The sequence below is a fragment of the Podarcis erhardii genome (assembly GCF_964252035.2).
Source record: "Podarcis erhardii genome assembly, chromosome: 10".
In the NCBI taxonomy this organism is placed as follows: Eukaryota; Metazoa; Chordata; class Lepidosauria; order Squamata; family Lacertidae; genus Podarcis; species Podarcis erhardii.
The window spans coordinates 57,524,269-57,539,741 of NC_138500.1; the positions used below are offsets into that span (position 1 = coordinate 57,524,269).

Below are 15,473 nucleotides of genomic sequence, written 5' to 3' on the forward strand. Positions count from 1 at the left end.
TGTCGTACAATTCATCAAAAGACATAGTTAGCACTGAAAGTAATTGAAGTTACATCATACGCCTTTGCCTCTCTCAGGGGAAAATAGGTAGCTTAATTGCAAGTGCAATCGGAAGGAAGTACACAAGGAACCTGTATGGTTTGGAAGGAAGATATACCCTTTAATTGATCAAAACAAGGATTGGTATCCAAGCATTCCAAGCCCCTCGAGGAGCTAACAGGCCAGGTTCCAGTTCGAGAAACGAACTACTGATTGCTGTTATCAAAACACCTAACTCTCTTGTTACTATAAACCAGCCTCCCCACATTTGGAGAAAATCAGAAACGGAAGTTTGTTACAGATTCGGCTCCAAATTTATTACCTTACATACAAACCCAAAGCTGTTCTATGGTTTACTGCTATGTCTAAATGAGTCCATTGATGTCAATTCCACCTTTGAAATCCCGGTAATGGTGATCTACAGCACTGAACATGAGAGGAGTTCATAAAATTTATACACCACTTTAGTGTAACAAAACAAAACCTTAATGCAGCTTCCAGAAATTGCGGTTTATAAACTGCATTCTCAGATCTTCTTGTTCAAATCAACATTAAACAATAATTTATGTACAGTGGAAGCTCAGGTTGTGAACGTGATCCGTGCAGGAGGCACATTCTAAACCCACAGCGCAGTGCTGCGTCTGTGCATGCACGACACAATTCGGCGTTTCTGCGCATGCGCAAAGTGCAATTTAGTTATTCTGCACATGCGCGAGTGCCGAAACCCAGAAGTAACCTGTTCTGGTACTTCTGGGTTTCAGCGCATCTGTAACCTGAAAATGCGCAATCGACAGCGATCGTAACCCGAGGTATGACTGAACTTGTGACATTTCTATTCCACCTCTTCTCCAAGGGTCTTCCCTCTTCACAACATCCCAGTGAAGTGGTCTAGGCTGATAGTTATTGGCTCAAGGTTCATGGTTGCATGGGTTCCTAGTCCAGCACTCTAAGACTCCCCCCACTTTGGTGCCACAGTATACTAAAACCAAAGTTTAGAATATTTACTTACTTTTTTTGCCAATTAATTTTTATTACTTTTCAAAAAAAGTAATGAATTTAACATCACATTAATTCAAATTTCATGCAAATTTAAAGGTGACTTCCCACCCCGCTTCCTTGATGTTTCACTTCCCACCCTTTTTAGCTTGCTCAATAGTACATACGTTTCCATATTACATTTCAAAAAACTTAAAATATTTTAGCATTTTATCTTTGATTTCCTCCCCCAATTTTCTTCCTCTTCATTTCCCACTGGCTGCTCATTTTTAGTTCCTGCTAGACTTTTACTTAACTATTAACCTATTCCCTATTTGCCAGCCCACAAATCCTTACTTTTAAATCAGCAATCACCCATTAAAGCCCATCTCTCCTGCTATTTTCCATACAGAATGTTTCCTTTCCACATAGCATTTTCTTTAAAACTGGATAAGCCAGATCTGACTCTCTGAAAAGATCTGACTCTCTGAAAATCAGTGTTAAGAAATTCTGGAATGATGTTACTTTGGCCCAGAGCATTCACAAGGCCCATCATTTCCCACATTTTTTTCCCCATTCAGAGCAATAAAGACTGAAGTGAAAAAAATCATTTTTGAGGTGAAAAAGAGAAAGCCACTTCTCTCCACATTAGGGAATATAATGGGGGCTTTGGCTGCTTGGGAGCTCTTACAGCAAAGGCGGGCATTTATCAGAGAAACAAAAAATTCACATTCCTCCCAATGTCCTAGCTCAAACAGGATTTTCTTCCTTATCTTTACATGTGTTGGAGGGGAAAGGGCTTGCCCAGGGATAGATTAACAGCCTACCTACCCAATTTCACAATTGCTGCCCCCAAGCTTCCAAATCTAAAGAAGCAACTTTTTCTAGAAACTTCTCTTTTTGCAGCTTGATCCAACAAGGCATGTTGACTCAGATGCAAATCCCAGTGATTTTAAAGGAGCCTCTCCGCAAGTCTATGCACCTAAGGTCACAGCTATAGTGATGCATTTTTAAAAATGTAATAAAACCTTTTACAATCAAATGCAGATTCTGATGTAGACCTTTCACCCAATGTAGAGAAACAGAAGCTAAAATATGGTTCCTAGAACAATTTGGTATGGGGCGGGGAGAGGAGAATGCCCTCTGAGAAACTGCTCAAATTAAACTTCCGAAAAAGCTGTTTGTGGGTAAGATGAAAAACTATTCACTAAAATCTTTACGGTTTTTACCCGCGGCAGGCTGCAATTACACACAGCAGGTGCACCAGTATTAAAAACACCAGCCTGTCTTAATCATTCTTAATTTAGTAATAAGTAACTACCGCATGCGTGCCCATGCAAGATTGTAAAACATGATCATTCTGGCCCGCTTAAACCTGAAAAGCGTGGGGGGCGGATCGACAGCCTTTAATACCAAAAAAATAAATAAATAAAAGTCTTCTACCTTGCTTCAGGTGTAAGTTTTTAAATATATATATTATTCCTTCCTGGCACTTAGACAGCAGCTACACTTGAGGCATTTTACCATGCAACACTTAACACACTTCTTCAGAAGGGAGCCCCCATTAATCCCATAAAGCTTACTCCCTAGGGAAATGTCTACAAGATTGCAGCCTTCATAAATCTGCACACAGCCTTGCCCATCCTGGTGACCTTCAGATTTTCGGACTGCAGCTTCCATCAGGCCCAGCCAGCATGAGCGATGGTTGGAGATGGGAGGAACTGGGAGCCCTCAACAACTGTTGGGGAAAGATAATCTAATATTTTAGGGTTGAGTTATTGAATAGAGTTGTGAAAAAGAAAAGGGTGAGGAGTGAAAAGCATAAATAAAAAGAGAATGGCAGCCAATTGTAACCTGTGTTAGAAATTAGCAAGGCGCCATTTGCGTCTGGCACAGGTCCAATTGCGACCACATAGAGATGTCTGGATGCCAGGATGGCAGCTGACATCTCCATCTGGCTGGCCCCTCCAGATTTCTTAAGCAGGTAAGGTAAGCAGAAGAGCTTATTTGTTTGCATTTCTATCCCACCTTTTTCTCCAAGGAGTACATGGTTCTCTCACCTCCTCAGGCTAATTCCTACAATGACCCTGTGAGGTAGGGCAAGAGGCTGTGACTGGCCCAATGTCACCACTACACCCCACTGGCTTCCTAGAGCATTTCTGCTGGGGGGCAACTCTATAAATTAAGCAGGTAAATGAATATGGGGAAGGCAGAATGTCACTTAGAGAAGGATCTGAAATATTTTCCTTGAATTTGTTTTATTCTGGATTGCTGTATTTGATATTTTAATGTGTTGTAAACCACTTTGATATTTTTTTCTTTAAAACATAAAGTAGTATAGAAATAATAATAACAATGATAATACAGTAATAAGCAATTTCATTGCAAAAAAAGTGCCTGGGTATTCCGTTGTGGTGACCGTAATCCAGGTTTAAGGTGCCATTTGGCGATAATCTTATATATCTGATTTCTAACACTGCCCCTGAGGAAATGCCTCATTTCTGTCACTGGTCAACACTGCTTCTTAAATCTTTATTCTCAGCATTCAAGTTAATCCAACTTAATGTGAAATAATCTTGTTACTTATACATAAAACTTTAGAACAGTTGACATCACGCCACTAGGCATCAGATATGCAAATCCTAATTTACAAATTGTTTTTCTTAATAACTGTTACCATTTCCACACAACTACTTCAGGCTCATTAGCATGTTGCCAGGTCGCCACCAGCGACTAGAAACTGTCCCAGGCGATTTGCAGCAGATTCCCTTTTTCAGTAATAATACTGCACTAGATGAACCTCAGGGTCCCTTCTAACTCTGTGATTCTATGATATATATATAGCTGCCGTTGGGCATGCTCAGCGCACTACAAATGAAACTCTTTATCAGTTATCGAGTCCGTACCTTCCCACCACAAACCTCCACTCCTTATCATTTTTCTTGACCTGATCAACACCAAATGTAGTCTCTGGAAAGAGATCATATTTCGTTCCGTTTACTGAGTCGCAGGGCGTAGTGGGAAGGGAACTCTAATCAGCTGGTTGGCTTTGCTGCAAAAACTGCACCTCCCTTAAGAGAAAACAGCTTCTGTGTACAAGTTTATTTGAAGGACTATGCAGGATTGAATTTGGCGTTTTATTTCATAACCAGAAGAGGCGCTTTACCGATATTCAGAGACCATCCCTTCTCTATGTAGCTATGCCAAATCCTAGCAGCACTTGCAAGCCTGGCTCAAATTAAAGTAGCAGAGGCAAAGAAAGGAAACAAGGAAGTTCTCTTGCAAAATATTACACATAGCGCTGCAAAAAAGTACTATGGGTTAGAATCTGTGAAGGAGAAGTAGGAAATAACAGCTCTTCTGCAACAGTGGTCATGATTTTTCTATTACATGTTCCTTTGGAGGTTAATTAGACGTATTTTTTTTTCAAGTCCTCAGATATTTTTCTCCAAGTGTGCGTGCACTTTCACCTTTTCAATTTCGCAATTGCAGAATAGCTGGATTTTGAAAGCATACGTCAGCACCTGATATCTCTGGGCAGCTGGCTGGGCCCAGGGACAAAGGTTGCCCTGGGCCCCTCCTAGATCCTTCTTTCTGAGCAGTGGCAAGTGACTGGGAATAGCCACTCTTTAAATTTCCCACAATGCCTCCAGCCCAGGTTCACCCTGGGGCATTGTGGGAAATTATACAGGTGGCTTAATGCTCTTTGGATCACTGCCACTGTAGTCACATTAAACCCACCAGGGCCACTGACAGAGAAGGGGGCTGACCAGAAGACACTTTGCCCAGTTTTAGAAACTCAGATAATATAAGCCCAGGTGCCAAATGGTTCCTTAAACCAAGGTTAGGCTTGCCAAAACAGAATGTCTAGTTTCCATTTGGGGGCAAGACAGCTTTAAAGTCTTATTTTTCAAATGATGGACTGACTGTGATCAATTCTCAGCTAAACATCCGGCTAGTTCAGATGACAAGATTGAGCTTCGTTAAGAACTTAAAGAGGATCACTTGATCCTGCCTCTTTTTCTGAATGGTGACACAGACGATTCCTAACGTAAGAATACTCCTCGCAACTGTGAGCAGGACAGTGGGGTGGAATAAAGGAAGACAAGTTACAACAATTAATTACAATGCTGTACACCGCTCCTGCTCAGGCTGCACGGAAAAAGCATTTTGGTTTCTGAAATTCATTCTGATTGCGCAGATAAAAGTAACTAGTGATTTCTACAGGATGTGGTTTTAGTGTGTAAAATAGTCAAGTTCCAATGATTCCCCAGGCATGCACCTCCAGATGGTGGAGATATCAGGTGCCACCCTGGCACCCAGGCATCCTCACTAGGTTGCAAGTGGTCAAAAGCCAGGTGCCAAATGCACCTGGTGTTTGGCTAAACCTGATTTTGCCTGGCACTCCCAACGGGCCTTGTACCAAAGATCTCATTATACCAAAGATCTCATTCCACACAACCCACGCAAAAGAAAGGTGTTTTAAAATTAATTTGTGTATCAGTAGATGGACCATTAAAGAAAAAATGGTAAGCTAGCAATTTCTCAATTTAATTTTTAAAAGCTAGATTGCATGCATTTCTTCAGATGGAAAAATACAGAAATGCAAAAATACTGAGCCAGAGAACTGGTTAATCAAGCCCAGTATGATCTACTCTCTGCTGGCCATAGATCTTTGAAGATGCCAGAGTTTGACCCAGGGCGTTCTTCATGAGAAGTGTGTGCTCTGCCGCTGCGCTTCCTCTCTACACTACGCTTCCCACGCTATGCTTCCCCCACTTTTGCCTTTGGCCTGAAATCACATAAGGCAATCATGTGTGGCGGCCACATGCATTTTCGGTTCGATGCTTTAGTGCTAAACTAGGGGTTGTGAAGGAAAAACCATTTCAAGGACCAAAAGGGGATGTACCTTCTTCAGGAGGGTAATTTTTTTAGCCACGGCTTTCATTTATCTCACCCATGCAGACTGTACGGCTGGCTGCTATCAAACATTGCATGCCAGGAAAGGCGAGACCTGGAGATTTTGCTTAATGCCGTTGCTTCTAGGAAGTAAGGAGCTACTGTGGACCACTGAAAAACTTTTATTCAGAATTCTGTGCAATTTTCCTCTATTTCCCGAGGACGAATTTCCTATCTATCACCAGTCTTAAGGGCTACAATCTCTCTCTCTCTCTCTCGATACATAAAGATGCTCAGGGGCCCAATATAAATGTACATGTTTGTATCATGCAACTGCAAAATAACTCTGCTGTTAACTGTTCCACTTCAGAATGAAAATTAAAAAGCAATTTAAGACCATCGTATCAGAAAAGCCAGGCCTACAATGCAAACACTTGTGGTTTTTATTATTATTTTACAGCTGGAAAGGCAAATACTGTAGTGCTTAGATAATAAGGAATCCTTTGTCCCATGACCTCCTGTACAATATTTTACTATAATATTAACAGTGCAATTCCCATGCATGCTTACTCTGAAGCAAGTCCTCAGTACTCTGCGTTCAGTCTCAGGCACGTGTGAATAGCATTGCAGTAGAAGACTGAAACTGTACAAATAATGTTAAGTATAGGAATAAGCCCTATAAACACTTTTCTGTACATTCAGTTTTAGGATTCCTCATCAGTAAAGTATAAATTACTATGGAGTGGAAGTACTATTGAGTTGACCTTCAACTTACAAGGGATTATGTTCCAGGGATCACGTGTAAAGCCAAAATTGTGTATAGTCAAAACACACTCTCACTGCACCTCCAAACGCTCTCCCAAGGCTATACACAGTCTCCCAAGGTCAGTGCCATTTATTCTTTCCTGGATGCCCCCCCCTCTCATTTATCTGTTTAGACCAAGCGCAAAAACATAATTTGCACAATTTAAATGCACAGAAGTTGCAAGCCGATTTTATATATACACACATGCACACACAAACTAAAGCGCTAATTAAACTATTCAAGAAAGGTATGACCTCTACTGCTTTTTAAATGCCTAGTCTAAAGGCATGCACTTACAAAAAAAATTAACTGAACTAAACTGAGCACTGTCAGATATTTTCTTTTTGTAAAACAAACTGCTAACACTTGGGAGAAGGGCGCGAATGTGGTATCTACCAATGGATATACTACACAGAGCTATACAAAGTAAAAAAGGTCAGTCTCCTGCTTCTAGATGATGATTACGACCTAACAAAGGAAGGGGAAGTACATAAATGCAGGGGGGAACCAGGGAGAACATGGATGCCAAATTCAATGTATTTTTCAAAATGTTTCTTAAAAGAAGCATTTTCACAGCGTTTTTTATATGTGTGTAGATTTCACCTTAGTTACCAAAGAGATTGGAATGCTCCACACTATACAGTCATACCTCGGGTTACAGACGCTTCAGGTTACGTTTTTCCGGGTTACAGACCCACCGAAACCCAGAAGTACTGGAACAGGTTACTTCCGGGTTTCGGCGGTTGCGCATGCGCAGAAGCGCCTAATCGCAACCCGCACATGCACAGACACGCTGCAGGTTGCAAACGCTGCGGGTTGCGAACGTGCCTCAGGTTGCGAACGGATCATGTACGCAAGCTTGAACATCTACTGTACTGCACATGGAAGAAGTGGGTGGCCTGCGTTCTCCCTTTAGGGAGCCCCACGGTCCAAATTCTCCACATTGCCAAACCAGGTTTGTCAAGCAAGAGAAGGAAGTGGCGACTGCAGCCTCTCCGATTTCTCTTGCTTCTGCCCTCTCCCTGGGCAGAGTCACAGGGCACAATTCCCTGCCATGCTCCAGAGAGAGAGACCGCATGTGCACTCCTCCTCTTGAGTGATGCAGCAACCTTTACTACCACACCCCCACGAGAGGGGCAGGACATGAAAGCATGATAGTGGTCCCAACAAGCATCAATTGACACTTACTTATGAAGCCCCATTTATTATTTTGTTCTCAATTGACCCCGCCCTTTTAAAACTCTTTGCAGTCAGAGGCTCCATCAAACTGCCTTAAGAACTACTCTATATATATGTAGTGCCTACAAATTCATAGCCGTTGTGCATGCTCCTTTCTGACAAGGTTTAGTCAGCTAATTGTGTGTCTGAACTCCCCACCCCCGCCCCAAAGAGAGGTGCCTCCTCACAATGCCCCACAGGGGCCTGGGAAGCATCCCTTGGCCAGCGCCAGAGGTACCATTCCCCTGGGGAGCTTGCAGCCAGGACTGCTGCAACAAACAGCTGTGCAAGCCTTTGGGAGGCAGAGACACAAGAGGGCATCAGAAGAGGGAGGGAAGGAAAGAGGGATAGAGGCCAGTGGTGCCCGCTGCACCCCTGACCATCATTCAAGGCACCCCAGGGTTCCATGAAAACCACTGCCAAAGACCTAGAGGCCTCTGTTTTGCAAGTGGGATTCAACTGCACATTTGGGTTGCACAATTAAAGTACAGCAAACCCACCCACACACACACCCCATGGGCTTTTTGCAATAAGTGACAGGAAAATGCACTGGCAAGTGTGGGAAAACAACTGCCTCATGCGGCAGGGCAAACAAATCAGAACAAATGATCAGCAATGGGCTAACATCATCTAACCTCCCTGCAAACTTTGCACAAGGACATCACAATCATGACTCAACAAACAGGTCATCCTGACGCCTCCCACCCAGTACAGAAGCAGAGTAATCTCTACTTTGATGGGTCTGTAAATGTTAATAACGCAAAAGTGGTGTGAAGGGGAAACTGTCCAGTAGGCTTTGCTGCATATGCCTTTTGGGAAAGCTGCCCCTTCCTTGAAATACAAGGAATGCTCCAAGGCTGCAGAGAAGGAGAGGTCAGGGCAAGAAACCAACAAATATTGGTTCTGCAGAATCTAGGCAGATAAAAAGGAAAGGACATAGCCTAAGAGGAAGAGGCAGAAAAAGTTTTCAAAGAGGTTTAGCTGTAGCTTTAACATGCATAGAAGTTGTCACTGTAACCTCCTATTAAATTTTATCTAGAAAACCAATCCCCACTTCACTGATAATGAATTGAGAATGCAGACTTTCACCACTCCAGTGGTGACATGGATAAGAGACAAACGAATGTCATCATGCTCAGCTTTATGCACCCATAATACACGAGGCGGGGAGGGAGAATGTGCCCTGTTATCACTCAGAGTGACAAGAGTACAAGAGGATTAATATGTGTTAAGCAGTATTTAATTTCTCGGAAGAAGTGTAGGTGCTCAAAGTTCCTGGAGGAGGCGGGGACTTCAGACTTCCCCAGCTCCAGGTGCGTGGCAGCTGACTGCGGCTACTCAGCGGCCATGGGAACCACACTCTGTAAATGCTCTGGGATGTTCATTTAACCCATGCAGTCTGAACTTCTCAGGACACCTGCAAGCGCATAGAATCACTGCACTGCAGAATTGGAAGGGGGCATATATGGGATTAACATCAAACAAAATAAAATGTTTTCAAGCACGCAAAGAGCTTCACATGCCTTATGCAGCGGCGACCCTTCCATCAAGCACAGGGGTGCTAACCTCAGCCCCGCATAACGGATCACACGATGTGGTCCATGCACACCATTAGAAAGAGCTTCACATGCCTTATGCAGCGGCGACCCTTCCATCAAGCACAGGGGTGCCAACTTGAATAAAATATTGGGGGTGCCCAGCTAACCTCAGCCCCGCATAACGGATCACACGATGCGGTCCATGCACACCATTAGAATGGCAACGCCTACCAACTATGGGAGGAGAGCCAGCCCCCTCAAATATTTTATTGGGGGGGGGGGTCAAAGGGATCTCAGCTCCTAGGAGTTGGCTCAAGTACCTAAAGTCAGCCAGTATCACCGAATGCACATACACACCATTTAGCAGATGGGTAGACTGAGGCTGAGAGAAAGACATGAGTAGAAACCTAGGAAGTTCAGGGCAGAGGCAAGACTCAAAGCAAGGTATCATTGTTGGAAACTGAGATATGAAAGCTAGGAGCTAAATGGCACAGGGAAACCCTGTCCTAATCTAACACTGTAACCACCACGCAATGTGTGTTATATATTGGCTCCTTCCAGCTCTTGAATCACTGTTTCTGTATTCAACTGAAAGCTTCCTTTTGCTACTAACTGAATAAAGTATAAATGTGAAGGCATGCGTGTTAGAAATGGAGATACAAAAGCTATGAGCTAAACAGCACCTTATAAACCAAGGTTATGGGCACAACAATGGAATGTCTAGGCACACTTTTTTAATCACAAGAATACAAAGCTGAAAACGAACGAACTATAGCTAAAATATTACATTCATTTTTCACATGGTCTAGTCCTTCCCCTGCCCACCCCCCTAATATTCTTCAGAGGATCTCTTCTCCAGTCTTTGGAGAATAGCTGGAAGCAAGGAGGCAGAAAAAGGTCCTCCTTTCTTTCCGCTCTGTGGTTTTCGTCAGAAATCTCAGATGCAGGGCTGCACCCAGAGCTCAGAAACTGCTTGCACTAATGAAATTCGCTGTTGCAAAATGCCACTAGAACAATGGGAATTTCGAAACTGCCTGCAGGAGTGGGGGAAGAGAGACAAAAAGTTCCCACTGTTCTATCTACAATGTTTGTGGAATGCTCTCCCTAGGAAGAGATGGCTGGCACCTTCATTATACAGTGGTTACTTCGGGTTAAGAACTTAATTCGTTCCGGAGTGTTCTTAACCTGAAGCATCACTTTAGCTAATGGGGCCTCCCGCTGCTGCCGCCACGCAATTTCTGTTCTCGTTCTAAATCAAAGTTCTTAACTCGAGGTACTATTTCTGGGTTAGTGGAGTCTGTAACCTGAAGCATCTGTAACATGATGCTTCTGTAACCCTGTACCACTGAACACCTTTAGGCACCAAGCAAAAATGTTCCTTTTTAACCAGGCCTTTGGCTGATTGACATTCAATGCCCTTTTAAAGTGTGATGGGGGGGGTTATTTTTCTTATGCATTTTGTGTTTTTATATTGTGATCTTTTCCTCACGCATTGCCCTAAGACCTGGGCACAGGGCAGTATACAAAAGTAATGATCATCATCTCGTGGATTGGAGGAGAAGAAGGTCTCTTCTCCAGTCTTCGGAGAGTAGCTGGAAGCGGGGAGGCAGAAAAAGGTCCTCCTTTCCTTCCACTCTGCAGCCAGAGCTCAGAAACTGCTGGCGTTTCCGGTCGCCAAATGCGCCCGGAACAACGCGAGTTTCGAACCCTGCGAGGGCTGCGTGTGTTGCGCCGCGCGCGGGCTCCCTCGCCTTTCGGAAGAGAAGAGCCGGGGAGCCTCCTTCCTCCGCCGGCGTCCGAGGTGAGCGGCCACAGGCGCCCAGCCGAGGACGGGCAGCAGCCGAGAGGCGGCCGCGAAAGAGGAACCGGGCCGGAGGGAGAGATGGAAAAGGCCGCAGGGGACGCGCGCGCGCCTCTCCTCCCGGGGAGGCTCTTCTTCCCTCGCCCGCCTTACCTGCCGCCTTCGCCGGCCCAACAGCAGCGAGCGCCTCGCTGCTGCTGCCGCTGCCGCCTCCTCCTCGCCTCCTCCTCCGACTGCGCATGCGCCTTGGAGGCTCGCGATGCGTACCCAGCGGCGGCCGCCTAGAGCGGCTCCACAGAGCAAGGTACGGAGTACCGCCCTCTAGCGCTGGAGGACCGCCGCGCCTGTGGTGGCGCAGCGGCCTTCGTGTAGCCTGAGGCGCTCCAAGACCGAGAGCGCTCCGAGGCAAGTGCAGAGCGCGGTGTCCCGGGCCGCATTGTCCCCCCCACCACCACCAAAAAAAAACCCCACCTCTGGTTATTGAGATTCTAACAAATCGACTCCGCGTACAATATAGCATTCTTTTTTATGTCCCCCTTTTTCTTTTCCCCCTCGTTTCGGCGGGTTGCCATACGTCCGGAATTCCCCGGCCACAGGCCAACGCCGCGGGCGTGAGGGGGTGTCGGGTTGTGCCTCCGGGAAAACCCGGGCGGATGGATCGCGTGCCGCTTTTCCTCATAAATAGCTCGGAAACGTCCAGTTCTTTCGAAATTTTGCCAGGGGGCGGGGGGGAGCAGCTCCACAATTTCGCCAATGAAATCTCAACAAAGATTTGCCAAAGATTTTCACTTTTGAAAAATATAGCAACCCTATCGTTATAATCATGACCCTTAACTTAATTTTACCATTGCTTTTTTTATTCCCGCCTCTTATATCTCGAATCCAGCTCACGCTTTCAGATCATTTTGATGCTTCAACGGATAGCCCCAAAATGGGATTTCCAGAAGCAGATTCATCATTGGGGTCTCTTAGTTGCGCCGTCAAATTAAACCCATTTTAATTTAAACCCATCTTTTTTCTTTTTCTATAAATTTTATTTTCAGGTTTTTCCAAATGGACAGCAACAATCGTCAAATAACGATTGCATACATAGTTGTCGTTGCTTAGACTTCCCTCCACCTTATGGTCGCCACTCGCCATATTTCAAAAAGTGGAAAACCAGGACACCCCCAAACTATTTTTTACACAGATGCCAAAAAAGACTGATTTTTTTAAAAAAAATTATTATTAAGTTTTTCAGTTTTACATTTTTGAATATTCATTTAAACAACCTTAAAATATCAACGACTTCCTTCTTCTCTTTCTATTGTTCGTTTTGCATACCATAAATTCCTGCATCTTTTGCATAAACTAAAACATTCATTATGTTTAGATTGACTTGATTTTTTTATTGTTCCAGGACAAAGCGCCGCCTTTTGGATATTCCCCGCGGACGTCAATTCCACCTTTGAAATCCTGATAAATGCCCAGAAAAATCTGGACATATGCCAGCCGTACCGTATACAAACATTTGCCTCTCTTTCTTTGCTCCTTTGGTTTCTTACTCTTTGTATTTCTGCAAAAGTCACCTTTTAAAAATATCTTTATTAATTTAAAATAAATACATTTATGAGAAAACAGACGTACATACAAGTAAACAAACATACAATCAAACAAACAAATAACAGAAAAATCAAACAAACCACCACACTATAAGATACAAGAAGATTAATATAATTATCATCATATATACTCCTGATACTGAACACAATTATAAAACTTAGAGAGAAGAAATTTAAAACTGACTTCCAATTAATCTTACTGTAGTTTATCTATCCATTACTGTATACTGCACAGTTACATATTTCTTTTAACTGCTTGATGTATTTAATTGTTTACCATTTTTTTTAAAAAAAATCTGCATATCTCCCCCATTCTTTGTTGAAAGTTCTTCCTTCTTTAAAGGCATCCCCCCCCCCTTTTTGGCAATTATTAATTGACATTTTATTGGGGGGGAAATTCAAATATAAAGTAGTAAAGTGATACGAAAAGAAGAAAAAATGGAAAAGAACAGAACACAGAACTATGTAAAGGTGAGAGAAACATGATATGAATAGATAAAAAAATACCCTAACCCATACATTATTTTATAAATTCCATATTATTAACTTATTACCAATATAAATATTTATAGTCTACTACAGTTTGTATAAATTCATTCCACATATTGTTGTGTTTATCCAATACTGTAGCTGCAGCAGTGTCTGGGCAAAAATCGTCAAAACGTCCAGGAAAATCTGGACGTAAGGCAGCCCATGATGGCAGTGCCGTTTTTGCTGACTTTCCATAAAAATAGCTCAAAAACAGTATTTTATTTTCTGCTATGTTGCCAAAAAGAGCTTGACAACTCTGGGCAAAACTTTAAAAAAGAGCTTAACAACTTTGCTTAAAAAAGCTCCACTGTTTGAAATATGGCAGCCCTAACATCTAAAGTTAGAGTCTCCAGATTGTACTGGATTTATGATACCCTCATCTCTAACTATTAGTCATGCTGGTTGGGTTGATAAGAACAGAAGTCCAACAAAATTTGGAAGGCCACAGATAAAAGCTGCAATCCTTTATTACATATTATTATTAATATTCTGTTGGGAGCCGCCCAGAGTGGCTGGGGAAACCCAGCCAGATATTATTATTATTATTATTATTATTATTATTATTATTATTATTATTTACCTGGCAGTAACTCCTGTTGTTCTCAGAAGGGCTTAGAGCAGCACAGAGAGCACCAGGGCTGCAGAATTTAATAAACTTGAGGGGGGGACTACGAAAAAGCTGCTAATTGTATGTTTTTTGCTGGGAGAACCTACTGTGATGGCTTTGCTAAGATGGGTGACCTTGCCGTGGCATCACTTGTTTCTAAAGAATTGGGGCGTGTTCTCATAGAAATGTCTATGGCGCAGAAAAAAACAGAATGACAGCCTGGAAGAAAGTTTCAAGAAATTGCATTGTTTATTATAAAGTAAGATATGATTGAGGGAAATGTTGGTTTCAATGTGAACATGGTTTTGGAAACTGTAATGATGAAAAATATAAATAATTTTTTTAAAAAATAAAGTTTCAAGAAATGCTATCGTTTATTATAAGGTAAGGTACGATTGAGGGAATGGAATGTGGTTTTGGAAACTGTAATAATGAATTTTTAAAAATAAAATTTAAGTTTCAGGAAATTCCAGACCTACCTGCTGCTTCAGCTATTACGGTGACCAGAGGAGGCTGATCTCATGCTCAGCCTATCCTAGGCTTCCCCAACCTGCCACTCTCCAGATGTGTAGAACTACAACTCCTATCACCCCCAACCAGCATTCCCAGTTTTTTTTTTCAGAGTTTCAGACTATCGTGCATTTAAAGCACACAGCTTTCCCTCAAAGAATCCTGGGAACTGCAATTCCTAGCACCCTTAGCAAACCACAGTTCCTGGGATTCTTTGGGGGGGGGGAGGAAGACAATCCTTTCTTCCGACTCTCATCTCCAGCTTGAGGAGACCCCGAACAACCACATATGGACTCAGTCACACAGCTGCCAATAAAATGTGTGTTGTAAGGTGCAATATACACATGTGACACTAGATAGGAAAATAAAACTCCAAGGTGGCTTTCACCTCTGGAAGCTAAGGCCCGAAAAAGACCCAATATGGAAGCCGACTGGCCAAAATATTGGGAAATATTAGAAAAAGATGGAAATAATTGGAAATTGCAGAGTTTGGAGAAAATGAAGGATAAAGTGCGAGACTGGTTACATTACGCTCAGATTAAAGAAGTGTTTAAAAATGACAAAAAGTTAGGGTTCCAGGTGGAGAAATCGAAGTTGGAAACAGAGCTGTTAGAACCTAAGACTAAGGTACTTTCAAGAATGTATAACTTGCTGTTGAAATGGAATACACAAGACGAAATGGTTAAATCGGCTATGATAAAATGGGCACAGGATATTGGGCATAACATTATGTTTGAGGACTGGGAAAGGTTGTGGACCACTGGGCTGAACTTTACTGCATGTAATGCTTTAAAGGAAAATGTAATGAAAATGATATACAGATGGTACATGACCCCAGTTAAACTTGCCAAAATATACCATTTGTCTGATAATAAATGTTGGAAATGTAAAGAAAATGAAGGAACATTCTTTCACCTCTGGTGGACCTGCCCTAAAGTGAAGGTCTTCT

General features: G+C 42.9%; 1 protein-coding gene and 1 long non-coding RNA gene across 2 annotated transcripts in view; both read right to left on the reverse strand.

Annotated features, from left to right (window-relative positions):
• The window catches only part of FAM3C (FAM3 metabolism regulating signaling molecule C), a 36,061-nt gene extending 24,523 nt beyond the window's left edge, over nucleotides 1–11,538 (reverse strand). The window contains exon 1 of the mRNA XM_081878165.1: nucleotides 11,429–11,538. The gene's annotated coding sequence lies outside the window, so the exon portion shown is untranslated. The remainder of the gene's footprint in view (nucleotides 1–11,428) is intronic.
• A 1,306-nt stretch (nucleotides 11,539–12,844) lies between these two features.
• LOC309350595 lies at nucleotides 12,845–14,327 on the reverse strand. Its single transcript, XR_014160469.1, has 2 exons — nucleotides 13,301–14,327; nucleotides 12,845–13,033 (listed from the first exon to the last, which is right to left on the reverse strand). It is a non-coding gene; the product is annotated as an uncharacterized lncRNA (long non-coding RNA).
• Between the last annotated feature and the right edge of the window lie 1,146 nt (nucleotides 14,328–15,473).